This window comes from Aotus nancymaae, unplaced genomic scaffold, assembly GCF_030222135.1.
Source record: "Aotus nancymaae isolate 86718 unplaced genomic scaffold, 86718_ANA_hifiasm-v0.15.2.pri h1tg000011l, whole genome shotgun sequence".
NCBI lineage: Eukaryota > Metazoa > Chordata > Mammalia > Primates > Aotidae > Aotus > Aotus nancymaae.
The window spans coordinates 60,565,170-60,581,883 of NW_026988422.1; the positions used below are offsets into that span (position 1 = coordinate 60,565,170).

The window sequence follows — 16,714 nt, forward strand, 5'->3', positions numbered from 1 at the left end:
GTCCCTGAGGCCGTCCTTCCAGGACCTGGTTCACTTTCAGGCCTGCCACCCGTTGGTGCATTCGTTCCCGTATATACTACTAAGCACCAATCATGTCCCACACACTCTTCCAGGTACAGGGGATACAGCAGAGCCAAACAAAACCCAGAAAGCCTTGCCCTCAGGCTTTTATTGAAGGAGGGAAATACACAAAAGAGAAGCAAACAAACAAAAAAGGTAAATTCAGAGGGTGCTAAATGCCATGAAGGAAAGAAAACAGTGTAACTGCTTAAGGAGCAGGGACCTCTGCAGGTGGACGGCAAGGGAAGGTCTCTCTGCGGAGGCGACATTGACATTCGTGCTGAGACCTGGGCCAGCCACGCAAAGAAGCGGGGTGTAGGCAGAAGCGCTGCAGTGGGGACAGGCTAGAAGTAGGGCTTGGTGCTGGGACAGTCCCCGTTCAGCCATGTCCTCCTCGCGTCGTTTTTAACAGCTCTTCCTTTCACAATCAAGAGCGGCTCATGCCGGAGATGAGTTGCCCGCAATGAGGGGCTGGATTTATTCTAAGGGCAGAGGGAAGCCATCACAGGAAATGATGTGATTGATGTTTTGAAAAGACCTCGCTGGCTGCTCTGTGAAGAATAAATTAGAGGGGCAGGAGGGAAGAAGAGTCCGCCTGGGGCGGCTGCCGCAACCCAGGCGTGCTGCGAGGTGCCCTTTGACTAGATTCCAGTGGGGGCTTTCGGGCGTGCAGAAGAACCAGGGGGACCAGCTCCAGCCGCGCTCAGCCCCCCGGGCCGGCCCTGGGCATTTCTGAGACGGCCCTCGCGCTCAGGGACCTCTCCTCGCAGCTCCATTGTCTGTTCTTGCGGAGCCCTGCCACACTGGGAGGGCCACCCCCTCCTCTCCCCGCGTCCAGCCCCTCCCCGGCCTGGTCCGGCTGCCGCCCAGCGCCAGCCAGATCCCACCCCGCCTCCCTGCAGGAAGCCGGCTGGCGGCGCCTGCTGCGTGACCTTGGGCTGCAAAGTCGGGCGTTTGCAAAGTCAAAACGAGTCACTTCCTCCCCCGAGCCTCCCCCCGAGCGGGCAGCCGGCCGCCGCTCCCTGCCCCCTCGCCCGCCGCGGGCCCGGGCTGGCGCTGGCACGAACGCGCTCTGCATGTTAAGTGCTCGCTCCCGTTCCCGCCGCCCGGAGGCTCATTTGTCACCCGCTGCTGACTCAGCACTTCTGGGGAAGGCTTTTCCCTCTGCTTTGGAGGAGGAGGAGGCCCGGAAATGAGGCAGCGGCTCTTCCTTCCCTTCCCTCCAGTCGGGGTGTGTGGTGTGGGTGTGTGCGGGTGTGGCAGGGTCTGTCGGCCTGTCTGATGCCTGCCCATCACAGGTGTGTATTTCCGCGGCTGTGCCTGTCTTTTGTGTATGGCTGAGTCTGTGTGTGTCTTAGCGCGTGTTGATCCCGGCGCCTGTCTGGTGAGTCTTTGTCCCTCTCTGTGGGCGTCTGTGTTGGCCTGTGGGCCTGTCATGTGTGTGCCAAACGTGTGTCTGGGTGTGCGTGCGTCCCCTCCCCTCTCCCTCAGACACAGCCTCCTCCTCTCAGACTTCACCTTGTCTCCTGGAGTGACTCTGGGGTTTTTGAGTCCAAAGTGGCACACTGTCCCTCCCCTGGCACCCCCAGCTCCGACCCCACCCTCTGCTACCAGTTCCCTAACATGGGACCCAGGAGCTGAAAGCATAGGCTCTGGAATCAGCCGCATCTAGGTCTCAGCCCAGGCTCTGCACTTGCCACAGCAACCTTACATGAGATTCCTTTCCTGAGCCTCAGTTTCCACACTTATAACAGAGGTGATCCTATCTCCCTAAAAGAGGGTAATTTCATGATGGGGCCTGGCATATCACATGCAGCAAACCATGCCTGCTATTTCTACTTCAAGCAATAGCCCCAGTATCAGGCACATAGCCAGGGCCTAATAAACGGCCACTTAAGAACAAAAGCACCAAGCAGCCCTTTCCTTGGCTGCCAGGGAAGGAAGCGGGTGGGGAGAGGGTGACCTGGATTGGGAGCTGGGCAGGAGCTGTTTGCATGACAGCTACTGTGAGGAGAGACAACTGGTGACCTGATTTAGTGCTGCCTTGGGCAGCCAAGGAAGTCAGGAAGGAAATCGCAAGCGAGGGGCTCAGGAGCTGCCCTGCCCTGCCCTGCCCTGCCCCAGACCACACACTGCCTGACACCCCAGGCACAGGGAGGGCCCCGGGGAGGCGCACATCTCCACCCAGCCTCTCTCTCCAGAGTAGCCCTCATGCTGTGTCCCTGGGTGAACGATTGATTATTTTTTATTATTATTATTTTGAGACAGAGTCTTGCTCTGTTGCCCAGCCCAGGTTAGAGTGCAAAGACGCAATCTCACCTCACTGCAACCTCTGCCTCCCGGGTTCAAGCGATTCTCCTGCCTCAGCCTCCTGAGTAGCTGGGATTACAGGTGCCGACCACTGCAGCCGCCTAATTTTTGTATTCTCATTAGAGACGGGGTTTCACCATCTTGGCCAGGCTGTTCTCGAACTTTTGACCTGGTGATCCACCCGCCTTGGCCTCCGAAAATGCTGGGATTACAGGTGTGAGCCACTGTGCCTGGCCCTGATTTTTCTTTTTTTTTTTTTCTTTAGAGACAGAGTCTCTCTCTACCACCTGGGTTGGAGTGCAGTGGCAAGATCATAGCTCACTGCAGCTTAGACTTCCCAAGCTCAAAAGATTCTCCCCCGTCAGCCTCCTGAGTAACTGGGACTACAGGTGCACACCACCATGCCCAGCCAATTTTCTGATTTTTTTGTAGGAACAGGGTCTTGCCATGTTGCCAAGGCTGGTCTTGAACTCCTGGGTTTAAGTGATCCTTCTGCCTCTGCCTCTCGAAGAAGCCACTTTGTCCGGCCCCTGGGAGAATGTGCACGTTCATTTGTTTTACCACTTTAACAACCCTGTTAAGGAGATTCTTAGCATCCCCATTTTGCAGCTAAGAAAAACTGAGACTCTGGGAGGTTACGTCCCAAGGTCACAGGACTGACAGGTGACTGAGGGAACCCTGAAATTCCAGCTGCCAGTCAGGTACTCCCTGGTTGCCTACACCACCTGCCGTCTTTCAGGCACACACAGAGGAATCAGCACACACCAGTGCACCCTGCCGTGGGCAGAACTCCTACACACTGGCTGGTCCCATACCCTCCCTAACACCAGCTCCTGTAGCAAATTCTTTCCAGGGCCAGCCAAACCCTGCTCCCCTTTGTTAAAGGCAGCTTTCCTCAGAAGGGTTAGCATTTGTTGTCTCAGGGCCTGCAGTGCGGATTCTCACTTCCCTCTTCACTGTGTTCAGCAGGAGCGAGGCAAACCAGCTGGGGAGAGAAACACAGGTGTTTCCTCCACTGTCAGGGTTTCCTGGGGCGGGCATCTGAGTTACTGCCTGGACCCACTAGCCCCTAGCAACAGGGCACTACTCTCACCTGAGCCACTTATGATGACTTTGAGTGGTGGAGCCAATTAGGGGGCAAACTAGGGATCCCCGCAGGTGGGAGTGGTTAAAGAGTGGAGGCTGGCCAGGCGCGGTGGCTCACACCTGTAATCCCAGCACTTTGAGAGGCCAAGGCGGGCGGATCACGAGGTCAGAAGATCAAGATCATCCTGGCCAACATGGTGAAACTCTGTCTCTACTAAAAATACAAAAATTAGCTGGGCGTGGTGGCGGGTGCCTGTAGTCTCAGGTACTTGGGAGGCTGAGGCAGGAGAATCACTTGAACCCAGGAGGCGGGGGTTGCAGTGAGCCGAAATCAAGCCACTGCACTCCAAGCTGGAGACAGAGTGAGACTCCGTCTCAAAAAAGAAAGAAAGAGTGGAGGCTTGAAGTCCAGGAAACCCCAGTGTACACCTCTGCTGCTAAGGAGCTGTGTGGCCTTGGACAAATCACTATCCCCTTCTGAGCCTGAGGCTCCATATCTACATAGTAGGGGAGGCTGCACTCACATTCCTTCCAGCTCATACACGGTCCCAGATGCCACTGCACCCAGATGATGGCACGGTCTGTGCTATCAGGTGCTACCATAGACACAGAAGCTGGGGGAGACTGCCACCGTTATGCCTACCCACCCCATTCCCCAAGTTCTCAGCTCTCCCTGGGAAAACCTATAGACAATGGGTCCATGTAGGCAGAAGAAATCAACATGAGGGGTCTGGGTGCCTAGAGAATGGACTTAGAATGAGCCCAAACCAAAGAGTTTTCCTCACTGCTGCATTTGGCACTTCCTGCTCCAGGGAATCCGGCACTGAGCTGGAGACAGGACATGTTGGGTTTGCTGCTGAGGATTCGTAGGTGAGGCCACAAGTCATTTCTGCTTTCAAGGCCTGTGACTAGTGGAGAGAAAATGGTGATAGCATCTGTGACCTTCCTGATTCATAGGGTTATCCCAGCACGAGGCGTGGCCATTGCAAAGCAGACATGCCCATTTCTGTCCAGACACAGTTGGGGCGAGCAGTGGGTGGCTGTAGCCTGTCCTTACATGGGGCTAAAGGGGCCCAGCTACTCAGTGACTCACCTACTCAACCCAGCCACCCGAAACCCTGGCCTCACCCTTCCTTCTGCTACCCACAAAAGCCCCCTGACATAGCACTCTTGCCATACTGAGACTAAGGTAGAAAAAGACAATTCCAAAGGGTGGCAATGACAAGAGGAAAATAGACACAGAGTGGTCACTTCATTGACCAACCCTGGAACCGTGGACCTCTGGGCTTCCTGGCATGTGATTTCAGTTTACCCCTCACTGTTTAAATTGCTTGAGTTATATATTTTGCTGTTTTATATATTTTGCTTTGTTTTTTGAAAAAGAGTCTTACTCTGTCGCCCAGGCTGGAGTGCAATGGTGCGATTTGCAACCTCTGCATGCCAAATTCAAGCGATTCTCCTGCCTCAGCCTCCCGAGTAGCTGTGGTTATAGGCATGCATCACTACGCCCGACTCATTGTGTATTTTTCGTAGAGATGGGGTTTCACCATGTTGGTCAGGCTGGTCTGGAACTCCCGACCTCAGGTGATTCCTGCACCTCAGCCTCCCAAAGTGCTGGAATTACAGGTGTGAGCCACCATGTCCGGCTTGTATTTTATTCTTGCAGATAAAAGCAGCCCACTAAATATGAACAGATAGGAACCTCATGGCCCGTTGGCACTGTCATCCTTATCTCAGTCTGCCAGTAACCTGGATCCTTGCATTTATCCTGGAGGTCCCTGAAGGTCAAAGGGGGAATGAGGAAATCTAATTGGCACAGGTGTGGTGACCTGAAGCTGGTGGTGGCTTTTAGGACTGGAGGCCTGGTGTCGGGTGTACTAGTGAGGAGAATATGGAGGGAGAAACTCACCAGGAAAATTGCAGCCAAATTCCAGGGGTCGGGGATTGGCGATCCAGCAAAGTGTGAAATCAGCTCCTCCAGAGCAGTGGGATTTTCCAATTGTGGGCTGAGATCCATTTGTGGGTCATGAAATCAATTTAAGGGATCATACTCAGATTTTTTTTTTTTTTTTGAGACCAAGTTTCGCTCTTGTTACCCAGGCTGGAGTGCAATGGCGTGATCTCAGCTCACTGCAACCTCCGCCTCCTGGGTTCAGGCAATTCTCCTGCCTCAGCCTCCCAAGTAGCTGGGACTACAGGCACGTGCCACCATGCCCAGCTAATTTTTGTATTTTTAGTAGAGACAGGGTTTCACCATGTTGACCAGGATGGTCTCGATCTCTTGACCTCATGATCCACCCGTCTCGGCCACCCAAAGTGCTGGTTATAGACGTGAGCCACTGTGCCCGGCCAAGAATTTTTTTTTTTTTTTTTAGAGAGTCTCGTTCTGCTACTCTGCCCAGGCTGGAGTGCAGTGGCACGATCTCGGCTTGCTGCAATCTCCACCTCCTGAGTTCAAGTGATTCTCCTGCCTTAGCCTTCCAAGTAGCTAGCATTACAGGCGCCTGCTACCACATCTAGCTAATTTTTTGTATTTCTAGTAGAGACTGGGTTTTGCCATGTTGGCCAGGCTGGTCTCAAACTCCTAGCCTCAAGTGATCTGCCTGCCTTGGCCTCCCAAAGTGCTGGAATTACAGGCATAAGCCACCGCACCAGGCCAGAATTAAAAAAATAAAAAAGGAAATAGAAGACAATGTAAAAACAGGAGTGCAGGTTAAAAGGAACTTTTAGTTTCGTAAAGTTTTTGCCTCAGGGTAGTTTGTACATGCTTGTCTGGGTAATGGGTTGAGATGGGAACACATTTCTTTTTAATTTTTTTTTTTTTTTTTTTTTTTTTGAGGCTGAGTCTTGCTCTGTCGCCAGGCTGGAGTGCAGTGGCACGATCTCGGCTCACTGCAACCCCCGCCTCCCGGGTTCAAATTATTCTCCTGCCTCAACCTCCCGAGTAGCTGGGACTGCAGGTATGTGCCACCACACCCAGCTAATTTTTGTATTTTTAGTAGAGACAGGGTTTCACCATGTTGGCCAGGATGATCTCAATCTCTTGACCTCATGATCCACCCGCCTCAGCCTCCCAAAGTGCTGTGATTACAGGCATGAGCCACCACACCCAACAAGGAAAATAAAAAATAAAATAAATAAATGTTTGAAAGCCACTGCTCTGGAAACAGAGGATGAAGACCAAAGTGTGCATTTTGTGTATGGGTTGGCAGTGGGGCAGGGGTAGGGGTCTCTTTGTCCTAACATTTGGTTCCAGCACCCCAGGAGTGTCTGTGGAGGAACAATTGACCTCCACTTTCCCATATGCTTCACACCTTCACAACAAAATGTGCTCCAGTCCTTTTGCTATCTTCTTTCTTTTCTTTTCTTTTCTTTTTTTTTTTTTTGAGACAGAGTCTTGCTCTGTCACCCAGGCTGGAGAGCAGTGGTGCGATCTCGGCTCACTACAACCTCTGTCTCCTGGGTTTGAGTGATTCTCCTGCCTCAGCTTCCCGAGTAGCTGGGATTACAGGCACGCATCACCACACCTGGTTAATTTTTGAAGTTTTAGTAGAGATGAGACTTCACCATGTTAACCAGGCTGGTCTCGAACTCCTGACCTCAGGTGATCTGCTCACTTCAGCCTCCCAAAATGCTGGGATTACAGGCCTGAGTCACCTCACCCAGGCTATTAGCAAGAAACCAGAGAATGTAGCTTTCATCCAGATCCCCCATATCCGGAATGTTTTCACCTTTCCCCCAGAACCTCCACAGGGTAAATCAGTCAAAACCCTTGGATAGAGCCTTCCAAGTAGCAAGGGCCACTCTGTCCCCTTTCCCATAGCCATGAGACCACGCAGAGCTCAGCGGCTGGAGTCGGAAAAAGCAGTTTGGCCCCTGCGCAGTCTCCTAGAGACTTTCTCCTCCCAGTTTCCACTGTTTGGCAGAACCTTGAATGTAGCGGGGCAGGACAGAGAAAAAACTAGAAAGCTCGACTTCTGTCACCAGGGCGGAAGCCCCGCCGAGGCCCCAGCCCGCGGTTAGCCCCTGTTTGTCATTTTGCAAATCTGGTCAACCCACCTCCGGTGAAAACTCCCAACCTCACTCCAAGGGGCAATGACTAATTACAAAACACATTTTCTCTCGTTTTTCGTCAAGCTCACTGTCCCGCCCACACGACACCCCTCCCCGCCCCCCCCCCTCCCCGCTGGCTTCCTTCGGAGCCTCACTCTACTAGGTAGAATGAACTCTTGGCCCGGTCCCTCCCCCAGAGACTTTACCCTCTGGGGTTCTTTCCTCCCCACGAAGCCTTACTTTCACTTTCTAGTCACTCTCACTTCTCTGTCAGCTTCAGCTTCTTGCCCTAGAGCTACAGCCCTGGTCCTTTCTTAAGACGGAGGCTATTGCCAAAGTCCTGGGTTGCACCCAATTTGTCAAGTCTTGATCCAACAATAGTCGAAAATATTGGCCGGGCGCGGTGGCTCACACCTGTAATCCCAGCACTTTGGGAGGCTGAGGCGGGCAGATCACGAGGTCAGGAGATCGAGACCAGCCTGGCCAGCATGGTAAAACCTCATCTCTCCTAAGAATACAAAAATGAAAAAAAAAAAAAAAAAAAAGAATACAAAAATGAGCCGGGTATGGTGGCGTGCACCTGTAATCCCAGCTACTCGAGAGGCTGAGGCAGGAGAATCGTTTGAACCAAGGAGTCGGAGGTTGCAGTGAGCCGAAATTGCGCCACTGCACTCCAGCCTGGCGACAGAGGGAGACTCCGTCTCAAAAAAAAAGTCAAAAATATTTATCAAATGCATTCTGTTCCAGGGTCTAGGAATGCAATCCAAGACAGGCAAGGTTCCTGATCATACAGAGCTAGAAACCTGGGATGCAGAGACGCAATCAAGTGATAAAACACGTAGACAAAGGCTCTGTCGTTAAGCACATGGTTCTAGACAAGCCCACAGAGACGCACAGCTGAGCCAGCCCTGGGGAGCCAGGGAGGGTTCCCTGGAGGGAGAGCAGCTGGATCCAGGCCTGAAAGATGACTTGGAGTTAGCCATTAGAGGACCAGATTTTCCAGGCCAAGCGAACAGCATGTGAGTGGCACCATTTGGGTGAGGCTGGCTGGAGCTCACAGGGTGGGAGAAAGTACAGGGAGCTGGGATCCCCAAAGGTGGGAAGAAGCCAGACCCAAAAGGACCTTGAAAGTCTGCTCAGCCATTTGGATTTTGTCCTGAGGGTGATAGAGAGCTTCAAGCCCCAAATATCTGAGACAGGTCTCAGTCAACTGAGAAAGTTTATTTTTGCCAAGGTTAAGGACATGCCCGTGACACAGCCTTAGGAGGTCCTGAAGACAGGTGCCAAGGTGGTCAAGGTATAGCTTGCTTTTATACATTTCAGGGAGACATAATACCTGTACAACTGGAAGGCTCAAAACCCACTTTTCTCTGAGAAATCTCAGGTTCAAAACCAGCCTGATCAACATGGAGAAAGCCCATCTCTACCAAAAATACAAAACTTAGCCGGGCGTGGTGGTGGGTGCCTCCCCCAGCTACTGGGGAGGCTGAGGCAAAAGAATCACTTGAACTCAGGAGATGGAGGTGGCGGTGAGCCGAGATCACACCATTGTACTCCAGCCTGGGCAACAGAGCGAGACTCCATCTCAAAAAAAAAAAAAAAAAGTTGATTAATTAATTAATTTTAAGAAATTAAAATTATAAAATGAGAGAGAGAGGAGACAAGATCCCTCTGGGACAGACTGATTTCCAGATGTGTGTGGGATACTAGGTCATTGGCTATGGTGGTCTGGGACCCTGAACAGGGGCCTGGGACAGGCTTCTAGACTGGTCGCCATGTACACACAGAGGCAAAGTATGTAGAGTGAGAAGATGGGAAGATGGAGAGGCCTGGGACACAAGCCAGGGAAAAGCAGGATAGAAGTGATGACCAGAGGCCAGGAGTTCAAGACCAGCCTGGCCAACATGAAGAAACCCCATCTCTACTAAAAATACAAAAAAATACCTGGGCATGGTGGCACGCGCCTGTAATCCAGCTACTTGGGAGGCTGAGGCAAGAGAATTGCTTGAATCCTGGAGGTGGAGGTCACAGTGAGCCGCTATCATGCCACTGCACTCCAGCCTGAGCAACAGAGCAAGACTCTGTCTCAAAAAAAAAAAAAATTAGAAGCAACTGGCAGAGAATGACCCCAGCAAAGGACCAGAGAAAGAGCAGTCCACGGAGGTCAACTTGGAGAGGGTGGGCAGGAGGAAACCCGGCTTCCAGGAGAAGGCGTGGCCGATGGGTGTGTCACGCTGCTGAGAGGAGGACACCAGAGCTTCCTTGAGACTGAACAAAAGGAAGAGGTTTGAGAACAGTGGTGATGGTGGTGTAAGGAAAGTGACAAAAAGCAGTTTGGTTCTGAGGCTGGGAGTAGCAGGCGTGGGGAGGAGGCTGAGGCTAGAGCCTCAGGAGCTGTGTGGGCCCCAAATGTCCTCTTTTGTGATCTTTTTACTTTTTGGTAAAGTGTTATTTAAATGTATTTAAATCTTTTAAGAAAAAAAATTTTTTTGAGACGGAGTCTTGCTCTGTCACCCGGGCTGGAGTGCAGTGGCCCAGCCTTGCCTCACTGCAACCTCTACCTCCCAGGTTCAAGCGATTCTCCTGCCTCAGCCTCCCGAGTAACTGGGACTACAGGTGTGTACCACCGTGCCCAGCTAATTTTTTATATTTTTAGTACAAAAAATACTAAATACGGGGTTTCACCATGTTAGCCAGGATGGTCTGGATCTCCTGACCTCGTGATCCACCCACCTCGGCCTCCCAAAGTGCTGGAATTACAGGCGTGAGCCACCGCTCCCAGTGGAAATATTTCCTATTTTTTGCCAAAATAAAGCACTGTAACTCCTACCCACTGTTCCTTTGCTTCCCCTGGGGCCACACTGAATATGTCCAGCCCTTCCTCACCCACTGCAGAGCGCGTCCAGGAGGCCTTTACCCACAGCACTCCCTCCAAAACCCCTGCCCTTCTCTTCCTCAGATTAAATGCTCCCACTTCTCTCCATTCTTCTTCCTCTACCCCCAGGCCCATTTCTGCCTCGGTTGCCCGCCTCCAACCACCATCCTGTTTTTTGGCTTCTGGAGACAGACATGCCCATCTGAACACCGCCCAGCTGGGTATGTTCTGCCAGTGTGCAGGGTGGGGCCCTCCAGGCCCTCTCCTCTCCTAATTTTCCTTCCCCTCCCCTCCCTTGTTCTAGATGCCATTTCCTGCTAAAGCCACCTCTCCTATGGCTATATACTACCTTCAATCAGGATGCTAACTCTAGAGCAGAAGAGAACCTGAGAGTCTTTAAAACCTTCTAGCTTAATGTCCTCATTTTACAGATAAAGAAAATGGGTACAGCCAAGGCCATAGAGCTAGCGATTGGCAGATGAACTATTAGCCGCAGAACCATCCAAGCTACAGAGGACACATTCTGCCTTCCTTTGGATACTGTGGTTTGAGGATGGAGATCTAGGCCTGTGGCAGCCTTTTTGGTCCATGAGGGAAGACCCTGGAGCTGGGGAGGGAGAAGAGTGCACACACCTAAATGGAATCTCAAGAGAGAGTTCATATCTCAAAAGACAGAAGCAACAGAGACCCAAGTCTGCGGGGATGCTGAGTGGCTGGGTCACAGGTCAAACTCCATTTGATTGGTTTAAGTGAGCTTTTAACTGTCATAGGCAGTGGCATGCACACACAAGTCCATGTGATTACATGTTTCCAAGAGTCTAGAATAACATACCCCAAACTGTTCATAGTGGTTACCCTAAAGGAGAGGAGTAGGAAGGTGTGGGGGAGGTGGAAGATGGTTTGCCAACTGGAAAGTCACTCAAGGCTAACATTGCTAGGCACCATTCTAAACTTTGCCAGTAATCCTCTCCCTCCAGGCTGAGGAAGACCACTTCGCCAAGCCCTATTTAATAGACAGGGCGAGGCTGGGCATGGTGGCTCACGCCTTTAATCCCAGCACTTTGGGAGGCCGAAGTAAGTGGATCACCTGACGTCAGGAGTTCAAGACAAGCTTGGCCAACATGGTGAAACCCTGTCGCCACTAAAAATACAAAAATTAGCCAGGTGTAGTGGCAGGTGCCAGCAATCCCAGCTACTTGGGAGGCTGAGGCAGGAGAATCGCTTGAACCTGGGAGGCAGAGTTTGTAGTGAGCCAAGATTTCACCACTGTACGCCAACCTGGGCAACAAGAGTGAAACTCCATCTCAAAAAAAAAAAAATTAAACAGGGTGGCCGGGCATGGTGGCTCACGCCTGTAATCCCAGCACTTTGGGAGGCCGAGGCAGGCAGATCACCTGAGCTCAGGAGTTTGAGACTAGACTGGGCAACGTGGTGAAATCCCATCTCTACTAAAAATACAAAAATTAGCTGGGCGTGGTGGCATGTGCCTGTAGTCCCAAGTTTCAGCTACTCAGAGAGGCTCAGACAGGAGAATTGCTTGAGCCTGTGAGGCAGAGGTTGCAGTGAGCTGAGATCACACCACTGGACTCCAGCCTGGGTGACAGAGAGAGACATCATCTCAAAAAAAAAAAAAAAAAAAAGATGGGGACATGGAAGATATAGGGGTTACATCACGTGCTCAAAATTATGCTGCAAGTGAGTGGTGCCGCTGGGATTTGAACTGAGACATTCTACCTTCAGGTGGCCGCATCCGTCCCACTGCATTCTCCTGCCTCTCTGGCTCCCTTGGTGGGCTGCTGGGTCCCCGGCCTTGGGCTAGCATGGATAACCCCTTCACGCCCCTCTTGTTACTGAACCCCTCCCCATAACCACCTGGAGCCCCTGCCAGTATTTCCTTTTCCTCCCACTTGGCACATCGTAGACCAGAATCACTCCCCTTTCCCTCCCTACTTCATCCCACCTGAGAAGATGGGACCCTGGAGGCCAATCCAGAGCCCCACAGGGTTGCATTTTCAGTACTGTTTGCATTTTCTTTTAAGCCCTGTTCACATTCTCCATTCACATTGGGAAAAATATAAAGGGTAGTACCCCAGAGTTGATGAGGTTCAAAGGCAGAGGGTACACAGGTGGGACTGCAGTGCTTTTGGGGAGACATTTGGATAAAATCCATCCCATTGCTGGGCGCAGTGGCTCATGCCTGTAATTCCAGCACTTTGTGAGGCTGACATGAGCAGATCATTTGAGGTCAGGAGTTTGAGACCAGCCTGACCCACATGATAAAATCCCATCTCTACTAAAAATACAAAAATTAGTTGGATGTGGTGGTGGGCCCCTGTAATCCCAGCTATTCGGGAGGCTGAGGCATAAGAATCGCTGGAACCTGGAAGGCAGAGGTTGCAGTGAGCCTAGATTGCGCCGCTGCACTCCAGCCTGGGTGATAGAGTGAGACTTTTTTTTTTTTTTTTTTCTTGAGATGAGTGTCTCTCTGTTGCCTCACTGCAATCTCAGCCTCCCAGATTCAAGCAATTCTCATGCCTCAGCCTCCCGAGTAGCTGGGATTACAGGTGCACACCACTACACCCAGCTAATTTTTGTGTGTTTAGTAGAGATGGGGTTTCACCATGTTGTCCAGGCTGGTCTCAAATGCCCAACCTTAAGTGACCCATCCGCATCAACCTCCCTAGGTGCTGGGATTACAGGCGTGAACCACCGTGGTCAGCCGAGAATGCACATACTCTTTCTCTCCATCCATCTTCCTCCATGCTCAGGCCCATTTCTGCCTTGGTTGCCCATCTCTGACCACAATCCAGAACCAACCATTCCACTTTTAGGAAAGTATCCTACAGAAATACCTCAGCAAGTGCACTGGCCGCAGCATTCCTGTAAATGGTCAGAGGCCATGGAACTCCAGCAGCTGCCAAAAGGAAAACAGTAGCCCTGGGCAGGGCATGGCAGCTCACACCTGTAATCTCAGAGCTTTGGAAGGCCGAGGCAGAATGGCTTGAGGCTAAGAGTTTGAGATCAGTCCGGGCAATATATTGAGAACCTGTCTGTGCAAAAAAATTTAAAGATTAGCTGGGTGTGGTGGTGTGTGCCTATAGTCCCAGCTACTTGGGAGGCTGAGGTGGGAGGATTGCTTGAGCCCAGGAGTTTGAGGTTACAGTGAGCTATGATTACATCACTGCACTCCAGCTTGGGCAATAGAGTGAGACCCTGACTCAAAAACAAAAGTAGCTCTGACCTAGGAACAGACACAGAGGAGATCATGGTACACTGTTGATAAAACGACCTGCAGAATAATTCATAGAATACGACCTAAGTTTTTTTAAAACAATAAAAACAAAACACACAACATATGCATATAGAAAATTGCCTGAAAGGATAAACATCAAAATGGTAAGAGAGGGAAGTAGAATTAGGGAGGATGTGGTGAGAGGGAGATTTTTCATTTATTATCTGTATATTCAATATTTTCCAATTTTTTTTTTGAGATGGAGTCTCACTCTGTCGCCCAGGCTGGAGTGCAGTGACACAATCTCAGCTCACTGCTACATCTGCCTCCCCAGTTCAAGCTATTCTCCTGCCTCAGTCTCCTGAGTAGCTGGGACTACAAGTGCGTGCCACCACGCCCGGCTAATTTTTGTCTTTTTAGTAGAGATGAGGTTTCACCATGTTGGCCAGACTGGTCTCGAACTCCCGACCTCATGATCCACCTGCCTAGGCCTCCTAAGTGCTGGGATTACAGGTGTGAGCCACCGTGCCCAGCCCTCAAATTTTTACTTTAAGATCTTACTTTTGAGAGAGAGATCCAAGATAGCTGATCACTAGCAGCTCGGGCTCGTAGCTCCTAGTGAAAGCGCAGAGAACAAGAGGATGCCACACTTTCAGACGAATATTTGTTGCTCACAGACCAAAAGATTCCCAGCGGAGGAGCCCCACAGGTCGCCAGGGCGACTCTTGTGGCTGGTGCAGTGGTTTTGCTGGCGCCTTAGCGCGGCAGTTCTTGGTGCAGAGTCCGGAGATTCCCGGGCAGAAAAGCACCATCAATCTTAACACCACTGTTTTGGCCGGTGCAGAGGATTGCTCAGATTTCGGAGCTGGGAATCAACAAGTTGGACATCTGCTCAGAGACCTAGTTAGAAAGTCAGTAATTACAAAGATGACAGAGGGATAAATATATAATGAAGGGAAGAAACCAGCGTAAAAAGGCAGAGAATACTCAAAATCAGACTGCCTCTCCCTCTACAGGGGATCACAATTCCTCATCAGTAACGGAACAAGGCTTAATGGAGAACGAGTGTGTTCCAATAACAGAAGCAGGTTTCAAAAGGTGAGTGATAAGAAACTTCTGTGAATTAAAAGAACTTGTTCTAACCCAATGCAAAGAAACTAAGAACCTTGAAAAAAGGTTTGATGAAATGTTAACGAGAATGGACAATTTAGAGAGGAATATAAGTGAATCGATGGAGCTGAAAAACACAACACGAGAACTTCGCAAAGTATGCACAAGTTTAAACAGTCGAATTGATCAAGCAGAAGAAAGGATATCAGAAGTCGAGGACCAGCTCAGTGAAATGAAACGAGAATACAAGATTGGAGAAAAAAGGATAAAAAGGAATGAGCAAAGTCTCCAGGAAATATGGGACTATGTGAAAAGACCTAATTTACGTTTGATAGGTGTACCTGAATGTAACGAAGAGAATGAATCCAAGTTGGAAAACACTCTTCAGGATATCATTCAGGAAAACTTTCCCAACCTAGCAAGGCAGGGTAATATTCAACTCCAGCTAATACAGAGAACACCACAAAGATATTCTTCAAGAAGACCAACCCCAAGGCACATAATCGCCAGATTTATTAGGGTTGAAATGAATGAGAAAATACTAAGGGCAGCCAGAGAGAAAGGTCAGGTTACCCATAAAGGGAAACCTATCAGACTTATAGCAGATCTCTCAGCAGAAACCCTACAAGCCAGAAGAGAGTGGGGACCAATATTTAACATCCTTAAAGAAAAGAACTTTCAACCCAGAATTTCATATCCAGCCAAACTAAGCTTTATAATTGAAGGAAAAATTAAATCTTTTGCAAACAAACAAGTACTTAGAGACTTCACCACCACTAGGCCTGCTTTACAAGAGCTTCTGAAAGACGCACTATACATATAAAGGAACAACCAATATCAACCTTTCCAAAAATATATCAAAAAGCAAAGAGCATTAACACAATGAAAAATTTACACTAAGTAATGGGCAACACAGCCAGCTAGCATCAAATGCCAGTATTAAACTTATATATATTCTAATTGGATAAAAAGCCAAAACCCATCGGTATGCTGCATCCAGACCCATCTCACATGCAAAGATACACAAAGACTCAAAACAAAGAGAAGGAGGAAGATTTACCAACCAAACAGAGAGTAAAAATAAACAAATAAACAAAAAGCAGGAGATGCAATTCTCGCCTCTGATAAAGTAGACTTTAAAGCAACAAAGATCAAAAGAGCAAAGAAGGACATTACATAACGGCAAAAGGATCAATGTAACAAGAAGAGCTAACGATTCTATAGATCAACAAGACAGAAAATTAACAAGGACATTCAGGACTTGAACTCAGACCCGGAACAAGTAAACTTAATAAACATTTATAGAACTCTCCACTTCAAATACATAAAACATACATTACCACCTCACACCTATTCCAAAAGTGACTACATAATTGGAAGTAAATCACTCCTCAGTAATCGCATAGCATTTCATAGGTTTAAACGAAATATTGGTTGGCTGCTTGTTTGTTATTTTCTTCCCTTATTCCTTCCTGTCTACATCATTAAGTATAATTATTGGTATAAAAGAGGTTTTCAATACCCATTACTAAACTGCATTCTAGCCTGGGCAAGAAAGCAATACTCCCATTCTCTCTCTCTCTTTCTCTTCCTTTTTCTTCCTCTTCTTCATTCTTTTCTTTCTTTCTTCCAAAACAAAACAAAAAAATCTTTTATAATTAAAAAAAAAGAAAGAAAGAAAACTAGTACAGGTTAAGCATCCCTAATCCAAAAATCTCTAAACATCCAAAATCTCTAAAATGCAACGGATTTTGTTTTGCTTTGTTTTTGTTTTTGAGATGGAGTCTCGCCCAGGCTGAGTGCAGTGGCACATTCTTAGCTCACTGCAACCTCCACCTCCTGTGTTCAAGCAACTCTCCTGCCTCAGCCTCCTGAGTAGTTGGGATTACAAGCATGTGTCACCACGCCCGGGTCATTTTTTTTTTTTTTTTTGGAGATGGAGTCTCACTCTGTCACCCAGGCTGGAGTGCTCTGGTGCAATCTCAGCT

The 16,714-nt window shown here is 49.5% G+C and overlaps 1 long non-coding RNA gene across 1 annotated transcript; it reads left to right on the forward strand.

Moving 5' to 3' along the window:
* Positions 1 to 4,633: 4,633 nt before the first annotated feature.
* Positions 4,634 to 11,001, forward strand: LOC135274181 (uncharacterized). Its single transcript, XR_010341964.1, has 3 exons — positions 4,634 to 4,749; positions 8,257 to 8,528; positions 10,816 to 11,001. It is a non-coding gene; the product is annotated as an uncharacterized LOC135274181 (long non-coding RNA).
* Positions 11,002 to 16,714: the final 5,713 nt, after the last annotated feature.